Source organism: Condylura cristata, unplaced genomic scaffold (assembly GCF_000260355.1).
Source record: "Condylura cristata isolate star-nosed mole 26May11 unplaced genomic scaffold, ConCri1.0 scaffold00019, whole genome shotgun sequence".
NCBI lineage: Eukaryota > Metazoa > Chordata > Mammalia > Eulipotyphla > Talpidae > Condylura > Condylura cristata.
In genome coordinates, this window is record NW_004567120.1 from 21,350,476 (window position 1) to 21,369,034 (window position 18,559).

Genomic DNA, 18,559 nt, shown 5'->3' on the forward strand with positions numbered 1-18,559 from the left:
TGACTTTTTTGCATGGGCTGTCCATGTTCCCAGCACAATTTGTTAAAGGCTTTCCTTTCTCAATTTCATGGCCCTGGCTCTTTGCTCAGAGTAACTATATATTTATGTGGGTTTGCTTCTGGGCCTCTAGTCTAGTCCACTGAACTGTTTCTGTATTTGTTCCAGTGGCATGCTGTTTTGGTTAGTATTACAGTACAGTATAGTTTGATACTATACTTTTTGACAACCCATTCTTGCTGCCTCCTACTCCCCCACCCCCCCAAGTTCTTGGTAAAGAGTTCTTCAAATAGAGACATGCTCATACTTCTCTTTAGCAAACATTTCCTGAAGTAAAGGCAAACAACAGTGGATATCTCACTATAAAATGCCATCCATGGCTGTGGGTATGGAGATTTCCCAGCCTGGCTTTACTGTCCCAGCCTTGAAAGACTCTTGTTCATCTATTGTTTCCTCATAAAGTAAGTCCACCACTTGTGGGACTGGTCATTCTGAAGGACAAAAATTGACACATAGAGTCTCAGTTTGGTCTCTTATTCTAGCAGTGTTTTCAGAAGGATGGCTTGAAATTATTTTTAGGTAGTGCTTTATTCTAAAGTTTGGTTGAATGCAAAGCTGATAACAATTTAAAATCAATCTGAATTTGCCTGAGGGAAGGGCCATTTCCTATTCCCTGGGGCTCCCCCCTGCCAAAGATAAACAGCTGCTTTCCCTCTATACCTACAGGTCTTTCTGAGGACAGGAAGTGTAGTAATATAGTCATCTACAGACACAGATGTTCTGGTGAATGAGTATGTGGTTTTTCTTCCTTTCCTAGATGAGCCTTTTTGAACATTGGAAAAGGGGAGTGATGCAGGTGTTTCAGCTTGTCCCAAGGAGGACCAACCCTAAGGTAGGCTAAAGGCATGGGGATTATCCTGCAGTGTTCCGTAATATTCATCCATTCTGGCAGGGCCTGGAGTCAGGTCCTAAATGTGAAACTGGAAATAAGTGGATATGTGAATGATCATCTAGACAACCTGGCACTTTCCTCAATTAGGTACACAGAATTTGAGTTCAGTCACTTGTAGTACGGGGAAGAGTAAAAGGGCTGGTTTGGTCTGGGCACTTAACTTTCTAGTGATAATTCCAGTGAAAGTTGTCAGAATTTTGACTGAGGCCAGACCTATTAATGCCTTTTTATTTTTTTGGGGGGGGTGGGCCTCTGGTGACCCAAAAGACAGACCTCTGTTTGTCGTTTTTTATCTGTACTACAGGAGCCAGATGGATTAGGAGCCAGATCCTCAGGGCCAATGTTTCAGCTTAGGATGGGAGGTTCAGCTCATTTCTGACACCTCTCCTGATGCCTGTGGCCCGCCTCTGCCTTTTGTGTCCTGCTGCTTGAGGCCTTGCAGATGGCTGACCTCTCATTGGCTAGGGGGAATTCACCAGTGAAAGAATGCTTACCCAACACTATGACACTAGTTGAGAGTGGTGAGGGTGTGCTCTGTGCTTACCCCAGTGTCTCTAGAGGTTTCCTCATGGCAGAGCTACCCAGAAGGTCATGTCCACTGCTAGGGGCTTTTTGCTTCTGCAGGCAGGCTAAGAGAACTAAAAAGGAAATAAGTTAGGTTCCCTGAAATCCTTGAAATGGTTGTGCTCCCCCAAATTGGCTAACTTGGTGAGCCGCCATGTTTGAGCAAGGATGTGGGGCTAGCATTTTTTTCCTCAGCAAAGGGTGGAGGATGAGACCTTGGGGCAGGCAGTCTGACATTGTTGGTGCAACACTGCCATCAAGCGGAATGCATTTACAGAGCCTGTGCGCTCTTGCTGTGCTTTCCTTTGGGATGCAAATGGCGGTGTAGGCAGAGCCTCATACTGGACAAAGGACGGGTATTTCTTCCACCACACTCTCCTACCAGGACCCACAGTTTCACTGGGCACAAGAAAATCAGCCACCAAACCACCTTGATTCCAGAAAGCCCCAGAGATCGCTATTAGGATAAAGCAGTAAAGAACGGGTACCGGAAGATCAAGCAGAGGAAGCTGTGACGGGGACACTGATGGCCGCCATGTCTTGTTTAGACTTGTGGAAGCCGCTAAGAGCCCTGGTCAAGAGCTGTGGGTATTTGGCCTCCTGCCCCTTTCCTGGGAACAAGCCCAAGTTTGGTCTCATTGAGGGCATTCTTGGCTGGGGATCCTCTGTTGGGCACGGGGAAACCCTGTGAAAGATCACTGCAGGCACCCGAGGGCGGCTGCCATTATTGTCAGTGGAAGGGCCAGAACCTGAATTGTCTGTGGGGATCTGGGGGTTAGGTGTGGAGCCTGGCTACTGGTATTGAGGGATCTTAAGGTATTTGCTAAATGATGGCAAGGACTGCGTGTTCTGATGTGACGTGGGGAAAACAGGGCGCGGTCCTGCCGTTCCTGAGGGTGTTGTCCATCTTACTTTGGGTCAGATTCCGAGTGTGTGTGGACTTCTTTGGTCACATGGACCAAGAAGTACCTGACAGGGCTAGGAGGACCTGGAGGGACTCTGTGGGGCCTGGGACTGGCTTTGGCGAGAGCAAAAGCAAAGAGAACGCAACTGCAGGCTCTAACCTGCAGTGCACTTTCTTTATACTTTCCAGTCAGTCTGGTAATAAATCATCAGAAAATTCCCCATCCTGTTTGAAAAATGATGTTTCTGACATCTGGCCCTGGAACTCAAGCCTGGAAACGGGTTTGGGCTACTTTTTTTCTAACGAGGCTGCTGCCGAGGATACGCCCCCAGCTTAGGGAGCCCGGAAGACTCAGGGTGCGTCGTTTGGCAATCCAGTCCCCTTTATAGTTAGGCTGCTGCTGTGCAGACTCTGGAAGGTGCCCATTGGCTCACTCCAGATGGAAATCTTATTTTAAGAAAAGATTTATATACATATAAAGGCTGTGGTGCAGGCCAGAAGCGGGGATTGCGAGAGGAGGATTCACCAGAGAGTATGGAGCACAACGGATTGACTGAAATACACTACTGAGGGGAGCAGTGGGCTAGACTGGAGAGGTCTGCTGTGCCATGTGGGTCACCGCCCTGAAAATCTTATTGCTGCTGTTGAGCTTCCTTCCTATCTTCACCCAACTTACAGCTAGATAACCTCGAGGGAACGGAGGCGAGACTCAAAAAGCTTCCGCTTGATGGCACTGTTGCTTCAAATATGTCAACCACTCGTTATTGCCGGTCTCTCCCCCCGCCCTTTGTGAATCTAAAAAAGGCCTTCGGAAACCCAAGCCAAAACAGCTTTCCAGTTTGGGATTGGGTCCTTTTCCTCTGGAGCCTGGACCTCTACCTTTTTCCACTCTCCCACTAGACACTTTGTAGTGGATGCTCTCCCAACTTATAAGGCGCTGCACTTGGTGCATCTTCAGGTAAACATTCTTTCCAGTCAGATCCTTTGGTTTCTTTACTGCTGTCTCCCTTGGGTGTGCACCTGTCTGCCTGAGCACTGGACCTAGATTATTTAACATTATCTCTTCTTTTTGGATATTAGGTTTCTCCTTTTCTTTTTCTGTCTTTGAAAGAACTGGCTGAAACAACATTATAGTTGTCACCAAATTATGAGTTTGTGTGACAGGGTACACTTTCTCAAGTCATTATCATTTAGGTGAACTGGAATATCAGTCACATCCTAGAAGAAATGCTACCATTCCCAGAGAGTCAGTGTGGTGTCCCTGTACCTCAGAACCTGTTGCGCATCTACCAATGAGTGAAAGGAAATCTCCAGACACTCATGTTCTGGCAAGTAGAACTCTTTTCCTTCTACTTTTCCAAAGGACTGTATTTAATCATATGAAAAAGCCCACGGGGGTTGCATGGTAGAGAGGGAGCAGAAAGAAGAAATCCAATGATGTAAACACATTTTGCCTCAAAAGCATAAAATAGAAAACAAAAATTGTAACTTTGCAAATATATTTCTCATCTTTATTGTTACATAAAAAATGACTTCACTTTTAATTATGTTAATGTTTAAAATGTCTGAAAAGACTTTTGTAGGCTACTAAAATTCCACCCTCCCCTTAAAAACAACAACAACAACAAAAAACGGTGGCACTGGGAAAATTGGAAAGCTACATGTAAGAGTGAAGTTGGATTTCTTGCTAACACCATACACAAACATACACCCTACTGAATGGGAAGAAATATTTACACAGTAAGCATAAATATGATAAGAAACTAATACCCAGCATATATAAAGATCAATTCAATAACAAAAAAAAAGTAATCCAATGAACAAATGGGCATAATATATGAACAAATAACTCACTAAAGATATCCAGAAGACTGAAATACATTAAAAATGTTTGCCACATTTAATAAGAGATGAAAATTAAAACTACAATGACATTCCAACTCACACTTGTGAGAATGGCACGTCAAAAATAACCTAAATCTGGGCCCTCCCTGGTGGCGCAGCGGGTTAAAGCACAGCACTAAGAAGCTAAAGCCACTTCTGCATGAGTTCATCCCCGCCTGCCCCAGAGGTGACCACATGGCATGGCAGACCTCTCCTGACCCGCCCGCTGCTCCCCTCAGCAGTGTACTTTGTCAGTCAGCCTGCTCTGCTCCCTACTCTATCTCTGGTGAATCCTCTCACCGCCCCTGCATCTCTGGCCTGTACCACAGCTCTGTATGCATAAATAAATAATATTTAAAAAAAGTAACATTAATCAAAGACATAATTTGAAAAATGTTGCATATTGTTGTTTGGTTGGCAGTGAATGGGTTCAGAGCATGCCACCCTTAAACATGCCACTTTCACAGATGGATTATTTTGAGCTCAAGGAAACCAAGAAGCAACAAAACTGATGAAACCTGTTTTGAATACAATTTTGAAAATAATGAGGGGAAATAGCAAAACTAGAATTTATTTTGGTTATATTTATAGAGATGTAATTGGTTGTGGTTCCGGTTGGGAATAGAGACAGGTGATTCTGTTTAATATGTTATAGAAATAGTCAAGGGTTTAGTTGAATTGAGTATCTATTTTCATCAGGCCTTCATATGAGAATATATGTGTAAGAAAATGCTGAAAAATGCACACCAGACAGTTAACAGGGTTATCTGTAGGAATAGAAGGAACATTAAACCTGGTGATCAAAGGTGAGTTAATTACATTAAACATTTGTTCAGTACCTACTTTGTGTCGGATACTGTTATTGTTGGGAACAGCCATATAAGACTCAAAAATATCCCTGCTGGGCCCTCCTTGGTGATGTAGCTTAGTTAAAGCACAGCACTGAGAAGCTAAAGCCACTTCAGCGTGAGTTCGATTCCCACCCCGGAGGTGACCCACATGGCGTGGCAGACCTCTCCTGACCCGCCCGCTGCTCCCCTCAGCAGTGTACTTTGTTGATCTGCCTGTTCTGCACCCCCACTGTCTCTGGTGAATCCTCTCACCATCCCTGCCCCTCTGGCCTGTACCCCAGTTCTATATGCATAAATAAATAAATCTTCAAAAAAAATCTCTGCTTGTTCAGAGCTTAAGTTCTAATAGGGGAAACAAGTGTAAAATCAGTAATAGAAATGTACATATCTGTTCAGCAAAATGAAACGGGAAGGAGCCTGGTGAGGGCAAGTCAGAATCCCAGCGGATTACACTGAAGTTACTAGAAGGTTGCTGTTGATGCCATCACAGTGGGCTGACTTGTTGATGCCATCACAGTGGGCTGACAGTATCAAGTGAGGACCATCTTCAGGCTTAGGCTTCATTCTCCTACTGGTATGTAGTGGCTGGTTTCTTTCACAGAGCGAGAAAATGACTGATTTTTCATGTGGAAGCCATATTTAGGGGAGTTGATTTTTATTGTGGCAAAGGTATTAATGATATTTTTTTCCTTTTTAGGTCACAGTTTTATAAGAAAATTAGAGTGTGATCTACCACTTAGGTACAGATGAAGATCCTAGACTTGTTTCATACTTCTAGGTATGTTATTTACCTCTTAATTATACTTTGATTGCATGTTTATCCTCTTCTGTACAGTAAGCCCCGATCTCAAGGTTGGTTTCTCACTGCACTTGCTCCGTTAATATCGGGCACTGTGTTCACGTATACTTGGCCTCTGGAATGGTTCACTGTGATCATAACAGTTCTATTTGTACCACTGAAAATAAATCATTTGGTAAGTTCCAACACCCTTGGTCTCATTGAAAACTCTAAGACATGTCTTAAATGCCTTTGTATATCTTGGGTAAGAGTATGTTTCCTTTTGAATGAAAGTACCAGACTATTTTCATTTTATCATTTTTGTTGCTGTTGCTGTTGTTTTTTCTTTTATTAAAGGAAAAAACCAACCATTTATTAGAACCAATACTAATGCAAGAATATGAAAAGAGGGAAAGAGGAGGAAGAGAGGGAGAGAACATGAGGCATTTTAATACTATGTATCAAGCTAAAAGGATTTGAAAAATAATTTTAGAAGATCAATTTTTGTTTTTATTTTTCAGAAGTGCGTGCTTTAGTGAGATAACATGTCATCTTGTTACACTACGATCACTGGCCCTAATCCTATACCTCTACGTGGGTGTTTCATTGTCATAAAAGTGAGTAAGAATACTCTTAATTTCCGAGACTTCAACAAAGAAATGCTTTATTTACTTAAAGCTTACCTAAAACTATACCTTTTTAGTGGTGATCAGTGAAAATAATTGAAGAATTCAGCACCCAACTTTAAGCTCAATGTGAACTGCTAAAAAGGAGTGAAAATTCAAAGCTGTTGGAACAGAACTCCAGTGACATCAAAACCAGGTAATGATGCTACATACAGACCTTTGTCCTATCACCGTGACTCTGACAGTAGAAAATTAACATGTCAGATGTAAGCACAATGTGATCAAGACTACTTGAATTAACTAAAATGATATATTTTAGATTAGATAACAGTTGTGATTTTCAAAAAACATGTCATTTTCATGTGGGGAAGAATTCCATTAGTTTTCAAGTTTAAAAAAAAATGCCCATCAAATATCCACATTAATCTTTTGTACGTACTGTTAAGTCCCTTAATGTTGATAAATTAGTAAGCAGCATAAAAATCCCCTATCTACTATCTGTTTTTCAGCATTGAAACACTTGGTTATTTATATTACAGGAGCACAGACTTGGCAGTTGTTGATAAGTACCAAGACTTCTCCATCCCCCTTTCCACCTCTGCCAGCAACACCACTTCTACCTGCAGGATTCCTTTACCTCAGGTAAATGGTATCCCATTTACCCACCTCTATCAGCTCTGTTCAGGGCTATCCTGCTGAAAGGTCACTGCACTAACTTATGAAACGAAGCAGAAATAAATATATAAAAATGTGGTTCTTGAACTCCATGGCTTAATTCTTCCCGCAGAGAATCAACTGATTCCAAAACAAAACTTTCAGTAGATGTTTTTGGCATCTTCTAGCCACTGGCATTATATGCAAGTATACAAGCTGGCATGTGTTAGGTTCTGACTATTGACTTCCTTTGTAGAGGGGTTGGGAAGGGACAGAAATAATAGGGCTGCCAGCTCAAATGAAGGGTCAGGAAGGGGAAAACACATGGTCTTGGCCATAAAAGTTGAGAAGAAGAAAATAAAAAGTCTGTTTAAAGAAATAATGGCTGAGAACCTCTAAAACATGAGGAAAGAACTGAAGAGACAAGTTCATGTAGCTAACAAAACATCTTGCAGTAATATAGATACAAAGAGACTTACACCAAGACATAGTAATGAAACTATTCAAAGAGTCCAAGACAGAGCATTAAAGGCTGTTTACAAAGGCATGTTCATTGGGCCGTTGTAAGACTTTATTACAGAGTCTACAAGCCAGGGGAGTGGAAAGACATATTCAGAATAGTTAAACATACTTTGTCCTACGAAACCCTGAAAGAAGTCAAGACTTCCCCAGACAAACAAAAGCTAAAGGGTTTTGCCACCAAATAGCCCTTACATGAAATGTTGGAAGGAACTTGCTCTAAACCAAAAAGAAACAAAGATACACAAAAAATTGACTGTTACCTTGAAAGTCCCAGGACCACCTCTTTTGGCTGACAGCATGGCCTACTTCTTAGGCTTGCCTTGAGCCCTCAAGGGGGTGTGAGGTAACAGGGTGAGTGCAGAGAAGAGGTGATGAAGCAGAGAGTAGAGGGCAAGTGAAGGTATTCCTACACCCTCCAGGTATGAATCTGCCCTGGGAAAGAAGACAGGTATGAACAGCTACGTGTGTACAGGAAACGGACAGTGTCCCTGGGAGATGGCTTCAAACCTTTGAGAGATGAGGTAGGAGATCCACTGATGCATTTATTCCTTTACATGTCTTTATGTGCAAGTTCCTGCTAGCAACAAATACTCAGAAAGGAGGAAACCCCATTATCTCCAGCAGCCTGGGACCAGCCTCACTGGGAAGGCTTGGTTGGCTGCTGGGACAACTTGGGTCTTTTTTCATTCACAAAGGGCGGAGGCACGCCAGGCTGCTTGGCATTTCTGAAGCAACAGCACCATCAGGTGGAAGATTTTTCAGTGGGGCCTGCAGCCCAGGTCCATAGCCCTGGTGGAGATGGTCAGTAGCAGAGGGAAGGTGGTGCATCTAAGCCAATTCAAGTGTCTGCAGGTGGGCCACTGGGGCAGCTTCACATGGCGTGGAAACAAAACTTGGTAAAGGGAGTGCAGGTTGCCCACCAAGGAGCCACAGCTATCACGCCAACTTAGTTCCAAAGGTACTGGGGATGTGGCCATGGCAAGACTCCATTTTGTGGAAAAAGGAACTGGAGTCCCTACTCAGGGCATGTGGCCTAGATCTTTGCTCTAGGTGACCAAAGGTGAGTTCTCAGGGCCACATGGAATCCAGACTGGGGACCCCATTTCTAGGCCCCAGGCCTATGAACTATGACCCTTTCTTTGGGCCAGTATTTGTGCTCTGCTGACAGAATTCCTAGCCCCCAGTGTTCTTTTGCTGGTCTACATTATGGCCTAGAGTCTCTAGTAGCCTGAGGCCAACCAGGATTACTGGCCCCCTGTTCTGAGGGGAAGAGTTGTGAGAAGAAGTGCCCACACTTAATGGTGTTCAGATGTGAATCATGGCAGACACAAGATTAGTCAGGAAGGCATATGGGTATCACTCTAGAGACTCAAAAGTCTTTGCACCAGGCCGCAATCTCTTAACTTGACTTTTTTTTTTTTTTTTTTTAAAGATTTATTTATTCATACAGAACTGGGGTACAGGTCAGAGACGCGGAGGGTGAGAGGATTCACCAGAGACAGAGTGGGGAGCAGAACGGGCAGATCAACGAAGTACACTGCTAAGGGGAGCAGCAGGCGGGTCAGGAGAGGTCTGCCACGCCATGTGGATCTCTGGGGCGGGCAGACTAAATCGAACTCATGCGGAAGTGGCTTAAGCTTCTTAGTGCAGTGCTTTAACCCGCTGCACCACCTGGGAGGGCCTTAACTTGACTTCTTAACAGTCTGCACCAGAAGGAAGGCCAGGGCTAGGATATAACCCAGGTGTGCACAGGCGCCCAGGAGGACTCCTATAGTTTACATCTTGGAGCTTCAGGGAATCACTGTTTTCTTGAAAGCTGAAGATAACTTCTGCAATCATATCTCGGGATGCGTGATTGCTTTGGCATTGATGCAGAGATTTTTTTCTCTGTTCTGTATCTGTGACTAGATCAGGATAGCATCAGATACCTTGACAAGACCATGTCATCACATGGAGGAACAGCCCCTCACCACCCAGCTATCATTTGATTCCCGTATAAACCAGCAGCACCTGCTATCGCACTGGCAGCACAAGGGCAGCTAATCTAGGCTGTGGTACAGTTAACAACTAACCGACACTTCTGGATGGAAAACGGATCCTGAAAAAGGTACCCGGGTCACACACACTGAGTTTGAAAACTGTGACTGTCTGTAAAACAGGAGAGGAAAGAATGAGAAACCTGGTTCCCAAGGAATCATTCAAGAGTCCCATATCCTTTTCTATTAGCTACACTGCCAGCACCCGGAGCAGACATGGGCGTGCTGACTGCTGGGAGCTGTCATTTATTCTGCACAGGTATGCCAGGCCACGAGCCCTACCTGTTGTGAGGTCAGGTGAATGCAAAAGCATGCCAGCAGGAGGAGAGCCTTGTCGGGCTGGAGAGAAGGGAACACACAGAGGGGCCGCTGTGTTGCGTTTAACCCTGGATTCATAATCGAGGAAAAATTACATGTGGTCCCCTCCGCAGGAAGGGTTTGAAGGCAGTGTTCTTCAGGCAACAGAAAGGGCTTTTGAGTTGAATGGAAATATTTGTACCCACAGTGGCATCTCCAATGTGGTTACAGGGCAAGTATGGGAGAAAGGAAATTTATGTATCTATAATTCAATACACGCATGTACATGTGTGTCTGTATATGTAACCATGCATGTGTATAGCGTATACCACATTGACACATTTGCGTGTATGTGTACATATGTAGGGATGAAGGAGCAAGTAGAAAGCGGGAGGGTAGACTACACACAAACTGTCATGTAGGCCTTATCGAAGGGCTTGCTGAACAAACAGCCCCATCAAGGTTATCCCTCTGTATGCATGGTGAACTGTGGTCTCCATCTGTACCCTGAACATTCCCCATCACCCCCATACATACACAACCGACCTGGGGCACTCATGGCTAAGCGATTGCCTAAGACCATAGGAGGTGGTCCAGTGTAATCTACCTGTTTCTCACCTGACCCACCAATAACACTATACCTGCTGCCATAGTGTTTCCTCTTGGGCACGGACCTGACCTTTCCAGGTAGATAGACACATGACCTAAAGGGAAAACAAATGCTTCCTCCAACCACCTCTGTGAAACCTTGTCCTAGGAAAGTTAAGATTCTGCCCCATAAAACCACTCTCGATACCAGCAAGTATTTACAGAAAAGGACATTATCCCCAGGAAATGATGACTTCAAATTCATAGATAAGATACTCCCAAATGTGCATTTATTTTTGATGTCTTTGATCCAATTCTATTGGAAAGCCTCTGGGCTTTACTGGCCATTGTTTTTTGATCCACAAAGGATGGAGGGAGAGGCCCAGACAAAGTAGTTGACATTTACGGAGCAACAGTGCCATCAAGCGGAATCTTTCCCACCATAGCTTCTAGCCCGGGTGTGCCGATCTGGTGGTAAAGGCCGGTAGGGAGAACTCTGGAGGGTGGGTTTGGAGCACAGAGGCCCCAGACTCCAGACCTCTCTGGAGGCAACAGAGAACTCATTCTCGCTGGCCCACAAAGGAGCTACCTGATGCAAGACCTACTAGGCTTAGAGGTTATGAGGGACTGGACTGAGCAGCCATTTTCCAGATGTAGCTGAAGTGCCTATTCCAGAACATCTGGCCTCTATTTCCTTGTACTTAGTACAAGAGCCAGCAAGACTGATGGGTCCCTGATTTCTCATTGTCACAGGGGACTCAGGACATAAGCCATGATGGAAGTTCCAAGCTAAGCTACTATGCTGTCTCCAGACCTTTCAGGCCCTCCACCTCTTGCCCACCTGTGTTCTTTTTCTGGGTTGCACAATAGCCACAGAATCTTCTACTTCCCAATCCAGCCAGTCCAATAAAATTCCAGATATAACTAAAAGGGCCTCCGTTTTAAATGTCCGCAACCCGTCAGTGCTCCACCATTGCTGTTATCAAAGTCCTGCCCAGACATGGCGGCCCCCAGGTCCTGCGCACTGGTTTCTGTGCTACGCACACCAGGCACAACCAGCCCAGCTATTTATCTATGGAGCTTCCAGGTTCATCTGGGCCTTGATCCTGCTGCCCCACGACCTCTCTCCTGTCCAAGTTAAACTGCAGTCTGGAGAAGCGGACTCATTCCTCCCCAGGAAGCGCAGCACACAGGGCACTGGATTTGCAAACTTGTTCCGCTTGATGGCAGTATTGCTGCAGAAATGGCAACCTGTCCTTTCCCTGCCCCAGCCCCCACAGGGTCCTCTCCGCCCATTGCTTGGGGAAAAAATACCAATACACGTCGGACATGCTAGCACAAAGAGGCTCACCACCTTTGCCACTTGGGATGTGCACTCCAAAGGCTTCCCTTGATCCTGTATGACCTGGTCTTCCTCTAAACACCATACCATAGAATCTGAACCTATCCACCTTTGGCTCCAGGCTTGCTGAGTCCTCCAAAATGTGGGCAGAGGCCACCCAGTCCCAGGCCAGCAGCCAGGCAAAGCACATTCCTGTTGAATCACCAAGAGGCCAGACGAACAGAGGTTTCCAGCAAGCAACACCAAAGTCTGAGGCAGTCTACAAGGTCTCTCCAGAATTGAAGTAACCACAGGTTGTTGCAGGAACATGCAGAAAGCCCTGAACAAGTCCTGCTCTAGACCACAGGAGCTCTTCTAGGGTTTGCTTCATGCACTTGGGTCTGCTTTTTCAGTTTTGCTGATTCCTAGCTGCACAGTGTTTCCAGAATCGGGTGTGAATGTGAAATTGGACAACGCTCTGTAAAGGCAAAGATTCAAGGTAACAGTTTGTTTTTCGTTCCAAGGGGCGAATATTGGTTGACTGTATAGTTTGCAGGTGCAGAAGAGGATCACTTCTTTCTCTCCATGGCCTGTGGCAAGACCACCTGGCATCTGGGGTGTTCGTCAGTGGAATACCCTCTGTACTGCTGATTGTCCTTGCCTCAGCCCAATTCAGAGCAAAGGGGCACCAGGACGCCAGTGAACCTTAGGGGCATGCACCCACACCACATTTTGGGGTCACTGTTAAAAAATGGAAAAGGCAACTCCAGTGGCTCCCAGAAGTCCACCTCAGGAGCCAAAACACATCTTGGAAGTTCATATCTGCCTTGTCTTAGAGGAAATTATTAAAAGCTTGATACCAGTCCAGCTTTGAACACTTCCAGATCTTTGGGGCAGCATCCAGATGTCTTCTAAATTGTCCGTTTCTGCCACTGTCCATGCTGAGCCTACCAGCACCCGTGGGAGAAGAGCCTGGTCCTCATGGTCAGTCCATCATCTTGTGTGGGGTACAACTCACTCCTACAGACACCTTATACCCCCCACTTTCTAGCTCTGTATGTGTTCCTATAGCACCCTCTTATGCAGAGAGATCTGTATGGGTTTCCACCCATACACATGCTTGCAAGAAACCTGGAACCTCAATTCTGGGATAACCTGCTCTGGATCCCTTACAGTGTATCTGTTTATGGGTGTCTCTCCCCCCACCCCCTGCTTCCCCCAGGACAGGGAAGTAATTTCATACACTTTGCTTTTATGTGAAAGCCAACGGGGGCAGGGAGGGACATCAAGGTCAAAGAATTCTTTCAGGGTGGGCACGGAGTGTCTTTTTTCCTGCCCAGGGCCTACAAAGAAGCTTTGCACTAATACCTAGGCCTCCCCATGATTTTGTCAAAAAGGCCTCTTGGGGTTATCAAAGAGTTCCCAATTGAAGGCAGAGTTCCTACAGAAATGACAGCTTGTCCTTGCCATGCGAGCCCCGCCGCTGCCTGCCCGTTGCTAACTACATTCTGGGCGAAATCACAGCACACAGGGTTACATCCCATCTGGACAAGTCTTCAATTATTTTGAGCCGGGATTGGGCACATCCTTCTCATGGCAAGAAACCTTCAAGAAGAGACATGAGGACAAACATGGGAAAGAAAAGTAAACACGTCAGGATTTTAGTTGAATGGTGATACTAAATTTCTACAAAGTAAAAGAAAGTACATCTTGTACCTTCACACTCTCAAGTTGTTCATTTTGTCAAGAGACAAATTTGGGGAGCACAGAAATATCTACAGCAGACTGACCCAACCCACTAAACAACCCCCAAGTGCCCAAGCAACTAAGACCACAGAGCCTTTTTGGTTATTCCAGCAAGAGTGTGTTCCCAGGTTCTCCCTGGCCTGCTGGAAGGCCATGTGCAGTGAACTGAGTTCAAGAGCAATCAGGACGATGGAGGAGGAGGGTAGAGGGCTCCACAAAAACCAAAGGAGGCAGAAGGCCTTATAGGCCTGGCTCTCAGAAACCATCTCCCTGCCAGGAACTAGAACAGCTGCTTCATGTGGTGAGGTGAGAGCTGAATGGGGCTGTCACTGGGAAATGGCTTCTTGGGGGCCAAGACACCAGACGGGTGCAGGTCTGACCCTAGGCCTAAACCCAATCTGATTCTTTGGTCCTGTAGGTCGCTGACATGGACTGACCCCGTGTAATGTATACAGCGTCACCAAGCAGCTACTTATTTCAGACTGCATCAGGATTTGACTCCAAAACATTTTCTACCATGGTTGAGAATTCCCAAAGTGTACCCCACTGTCCCCATGCCATGTACCTACCGTGGGTGACTCTGTTTCCTGAAGCTTGCTGTAATGCCAGTATTACTACCTCTGGATGATAAAATGCACTGATTTGAAAAAAAGAAGAGAACAGAGAGCACTCACCAGACCATTAGGGCCCAGCAATGATCAGTGTCTTTGTTTCCACTTCTTGTCATTTCCTTCCACTTTGTCACCTGTGCAATGAGAGTAGAAGGCAAATTTTCACTCAGTGTGGGAACAACATTGTTCTAGTTAGCAGGGGTCATTTGCTCCACCACTTGCCACTCCACCTTTCACAGTCTAGGCAATGTCAGGTGTATGTGAGGTTACTATTCATACCCGCTCCCAGCTCTCCCCAAGTTTCTGAAGACAGCACCATGTGATAAGCACTTCTACTCAAGTTTCAGGAATTACGCAAATGGCGATTGGGGGGGGGGCATAACAGCAACTCATGGTGATGTCTCCATTGAAACCTGAAGATACCTTCCCCCACACGTCTTTATCATGGCAACTACAGCCATCACCTTAGCACTGATAGTGCAGAAATTTCCTCCACTGTGCAGTTACATGACTATATCAGGCTAAAATGGATGACGTGGAAAGACCATGTGCTCCCCCAAATGGAGTGACATTTACTGCCCAGGGATCATTTAATAAGGCTGCTCCAGCCATTTCTTCTTTAACAGCACACAGATCTACAGCATTACGTTGCGAGTGTAAAGATATTACTCTAGGATGTAGCTGAGTTATGATCAACCCAACCACTTTCCTCTGGTTGGAGACATGCTGGAAAAGCTACCGTACTTTGATAATTATAACTCTGTATAGCTCTGCATAGCCAGTTCTGTGAAAGGCAGAAAAGGCGAGGAAGAAAGAGAAATCCAGTGCCAAAGATAAGGGCTTGCTAAATATGGTACATGGGAGAGCCGACAGCTGGGAGCTGTCAGAAGTGGAGGGTGTCTACAGGGCAGGTCATTTATTCTGTACTGGTGTGCCCAGGCCATGAGCCCTGCCTGCCGTGAGACCCGGTGAATGCAAAAGCATGTCATCTGGGGAGAGCCTTGTTGGGCTGGAGAAAAGGGGCCGTTCTGTCTACTGCCTTTCTTCAGTGTTTAACCCTGGAAACAAACAAGGAAAAATTACATATGGTTTCCTCTGCAGGGAGAGATTTGGAAGTGTTCTTCAAGCAACATAAAGGGCTTTTGTGTTGGACTGGAAATATTTGTATCTAGTGGTGTCTCCAAAGTAGTTAGGGGCAAAGTCCAGGAGAAAGGAAATTTCTCTACAGATGGGCCACTCTTTAACTGTGATCTCCAACTGCTCACTGCACATATCACTGTCAACACACACACAACTGACCTGGGACATTTAATGGCTAAGTGAATGCAGAAGACCTAAGGTGAGCCTGGAAGACCTAAGCAAGCCTGGGTCATACACCCCCTGACATCCCCCACCCCAATTTCTCCCTTGCTTCTGCCAGTCCTTGTTGCCACCTAGATGTTTTATGCTCTTTGGCTCATACCTAATTCCTCAAGGTAGGTGACAAATCTGCAGGAGCACAGTAGGTGCAAGACCCAGGGGAAGAGAGGAAATGTAGATACTGCAGCCACCTGTAGGTGTCATCCTGCAGGACCAAGTCCCAGGGAAATTAGGATTCTGCCTTAGGAGAAAAGATACAGATACTTCCCCAGTGTGCACAGAAAACAGGGACACTGCCCTCAGGTAATATCATCTTCAAATTCTCAGAAAGATGAGAAGATCTAAAGATGAGGGCCCTCTCTGGTGGTGCAGCAGGATAAAGCATAGCACTGCGAAGCTATTTGCAGCCACTTCAGCATGAATTAGATCCTTGCCAGGGAGCAGACCCATTTGGTGCAGCGCACCTCTCCTGTCTCACCCACTGCTCCCCTTAGCAATGTATTTTATTTGTCAATCTGACTGTTCTGCTCTGTCTCTGGTGAATCATCTCACTGCCCGGGCCTGCACCCCAGTTCTATATGCATAAATGGATAAATCTTAAAAAAAAAAATGCATGTATTCCTTTATGACTTTGTACATTGTCACACCCAGCAAGAATCCCCCAAAAGAAGGAAACTACTCCCAACACCCACGATCCAGAAGGCTTCTGGGCCTCTCTGGGAATTTTTTGATCTACAAAGGGGGGAGGAAGCCTTTCACGCAGCGGTTGCTATTTCTGAAGCAACAGTGCCATCAAGCGGAATCTTTTCCACCATTGCCTCTAGCCTTTATCTAGGATCCGGCAGCTGAGGATTGTGTTAAGGGGTAGGTAGGTTGGGTTAGGGGCCCACAAAATGACCCCTGTTGTGTGCTGCTGTAGAGTTGGTGTGGAAGCAACACATGGAGCAAGGATCCCAGCTCTTCTACAAGGGAGTCACCTAACAAAGGACTGCTAGTCTCAAGAGGCTTGTGTGGGTGTGGCTTGGCGGCCGCCATGTTCCGAAGCTCCAGTTACGGTTTTCAGTCCAGATTCTTGTCCTGGCATAGAAGCCAGGATACCCAGTGAGGTCTCTTGGTTCTCACCACCACGGGGTCTGTAAACCCACGATCTAGTCCTGACTACCATGCCTTATCTCCAGGCTCGTATCTAAGGTCACCAATGTCAGAGTAACGCCAGTCACCCCAGTATTCTGCTGGGTTCACAATAGCCGTAGAGGGTCTAGGTTATGACTCAGGTTGTTGTGGAACTTTTAGCTCTAAGTGATAGGGAGCCACTTTAAATGTGCACCACCCCCAGCAGCGCTCCATTACAGCTTCCGTAGCCCTGCTCAGACATGGCGGCCTCCAGGTTCGCGACACTTGGCTTCCTCTGTGAGGTTTACCAGGCATGTCCTGCCCTGGCTGCTGTCTCTGGAGATTCCAGGTCCCTTCTGGCACTGGCCCATGTTTTCCCGCTGCTCCTCTACTAGTAAAGATAAACTCTCCATTCTGGAAAAAAATCTCTTTGGTATCTGGTTCCATTCCCTTCCCAAATCTCCCCAGGAAGCTCAGCGCACTGTTCACTGGATTCGCAAATTGTTCCACTTGATGGCAGTATTGCCCCAGAAATGCCAACTTTTCCCTACCCCACACCCACAAGGTGCTTTGTTGGGGGGGGGGGGAATCATTGTATGTCTATCCAGTCAAAGTGGCTCACTTATTTTTTTTTCTCTTTTGCCACTTGGAGTGTGTGCCTCATTTTCATAAAGGTACCCTTCCAGAGCACCAGAAACTATCCATCATCACCTTTAGCACTCCAACTTTGCCTGTATCTCCAGACGTTGTAAATGTGGGCAAGTAGTCCAAGCTACCGCCAACTTGTGCCTGGTGGGGTACAGTCACACCCAGACATTCTCAAGAGTAATCAAGAAGCCAGCTTGACAGGGAAAATTGAAGAAAGAAAAAAATTTGTAGCAGCCCACAGGAGAGGATGGGGGAGGGGGAGGTGGGGGGAGGTGTTGCATGTATACTCTAGTGCTAAAGATGACAGAGGCACCTTAAGGACCTAGTCGTCTCCATGGGGTACTGGTAATGGAAGGTGTGGAAGATGGCTGACACTATCAATCAGGTAGCAGCTGAGTGTCACTCCAGAAACTCAAAACTGTCCACACCCCTGACCCAGCACCAGCTTCTTGACAATTCCTATTAGAGATGTAAGATACCCAGTTGTGTAGATGTTCCTGAGATGGAATCATGTCATATACGCATTGTAACTTCTGGGAGGCACTGGATTTGCCCCCTTTTGGGTACCTGTCACTCACAGCGCTTACCTATTCCCATCTTCTTGAGCACTGGCTTTGTTGCCCAGAGGCAACATTCTTCTTGTTTGAAGGAATCCCACATGCTGGTACCCTTGATTTGCTCCAGGGTACCCTTGTTTATGACCCTGAGATCAACTTGAGGTGGTCTATTTTTCTCTATATCATAGCTAGCAGCTAGCAGTACCTTCTTGAGAGGTTTGCTGCGTTGTGCTCCTCGGAAGCAGCCACAGCTTTAGGGAGGAGCTTAGATACAGGAGACTGATGCTTCCCCGCGTCGTGCCAGTTTTCTTCGCATGTGAGGGAGCAGCAGAGCAAATTGCAGTTGTCACCATTTTTCTTTCTTTTTTTTTTACTTCGCAGGAAAAGACGAAACAGTTGGAAAAGCAGGTCCTTCGTTCTTTTCTTTATTTAAAATAATATAATAGTTTATTCTTACATCATTTTGTATATTCTTCCATATCAGTCCCCGTAGACTTCCCATTACCAAATCACCCATGTGTCATCACCCTGGTTCTTTTTGAAAGCGCAAA

General features: G+C 45.8%; 1 long non-coding RNA gene across 1 annotated transcript; it reads left to right on the top strand.

Annotated features, from left to right (window-relative positions):
* Positions 1 to 5,876: 5,876 nt before the first annotated feature.
* LOC105853858 lies at positions 5,877 to 6,716 on the top strand. Its single transcript, XR_001145608.1, has 3 exons — positions 5,877 to 5,930; positions 6,452 to 6,547; positions 6,634 to 6,716. It is a non-coding gene; the product is annotated as an uncharacterized LOC105853858 (long non-coding RNA).
* The last annotated feature ends 11,843 nt before the right edge of the window (positions 6,717 to 18,559 follow it).